A 1,065-nucleotide genomic window follows, 5' to 3' on the forward strand; every position below is an offset into this window, starting at 1 on the left:
GGGGTCAGCGTCTGCAGGGGAGTGATGAACGTTAATTTCCAGAGAACGTGAGGGAAATTGTTAGACATGTAGAAAGAAATGAGAAAGTCAAGGGGGAAACCACGTCCTTAAACCAAGAGGTCAGAGACTCCACCAAGTAAGGACTGGGGTTGTCTCCTGACAAAAGGAGAACGAGGGGCCGAGAGACACCGAGGGATGAGAACCGATGCGGAATCAGTCTGTACAGCACGAGTGGGTCTGAGGTGTGGGTTCCCGAGGATAAAGCAAGAGAGGGGGGCAAAGGGCAGCTTTTCCAATGCGACAAACCTTCTAACAAGCAGTGGGCCCCAGCCATCCTCCCCGGTGGCCACGGCAGCCTGTGGGGATGAGCGAGGGCAGTGTTTGTCAGGCTGCTGGAGGAGTGACCCTCCAGGCGACCAAATCAGAAACAAGCTCCTTGGGAATATTAACGAGCAGGAAATGACTAGGGTGGGTGGTCTCTTGGAATTAAAAAAAGAAACAGCATCCAAGAAATCCCCCTAAGAAGGGAATTCATACCCAGGAAAGCCGTAGCTGGCAGAGCGCTAAGGAAGGCGTTCAGGAGAGCCTGCCAGTTCAGAGGACAACCCAGGGAGGGCAGAGCCCCACGAGGGTCCTCAGAAGCGCCCTATTTGGGCAGAGCGCACTTTGAGGCGGTTAAAAGCACATTTGTGTATCATTTGCCCAAGCTCAACACATTTTCAGGTTGAAATGTTACCGCCCCCTAGAGGTTAGGAGTTTTCTATTCCAAATTTGTACTCGTCTGTAAACTATAATTAACTCAGATTCATTCCACTACAAGTATCTGCAGATGTCTTTGAAGTCGCTTCCAGGCTCATGATTCTATAATAGGAAGAGGGCAATGCTTGGAGTCAGCTGTTTTTCATTGCCAGCGAGGACGGAATAGGAGGAAATGTCTTAAATGGTAGCCAGAAAAACTTTGATTGGAAAATGAAAATTTCCAGTAATGAAGTTCGTTAAACACTGGAAACAGACTCCTGATAAGGGTTAAAAGGTATTTTTCCCCGAACTGTCTAAAATGGGGGC

The 1,065-nt window shown here is 48.9% G+C and overlaps 1 protein-coding gene across 2 annotated transcripts in view; it reads right to left on the minus strand.

The window, feature by feature from the left end:
* CHD6 (chromodomain helicase DNA binding protein 6) overlaps positions 1-1,065 on the minus strand; it is a 218,667-nt gene that overhangs the window by 5,714 nt on the left and 211,888 nt on the right. The gene's annotated exons all lie outside the window — the stretch shown is intronic.

Source organism: Lipotes vexillifer, unplaced genomic scaffold, assembly GCF_000442215.2.
Source record: "Lipotes vexillifer unplaced genomic scaffold, Lipotes_vexillifer_v1.1 scaffold53, whole genome shotgun sequence".
In the NCBI taxonomy this organism is placed as follows: domain Eukaryota; kingdom Metazoa; phylum Chordata; class Mammalia; order Artiodactyla; family Lipotidae; genus Lipotes; species Lipotes vexillifer.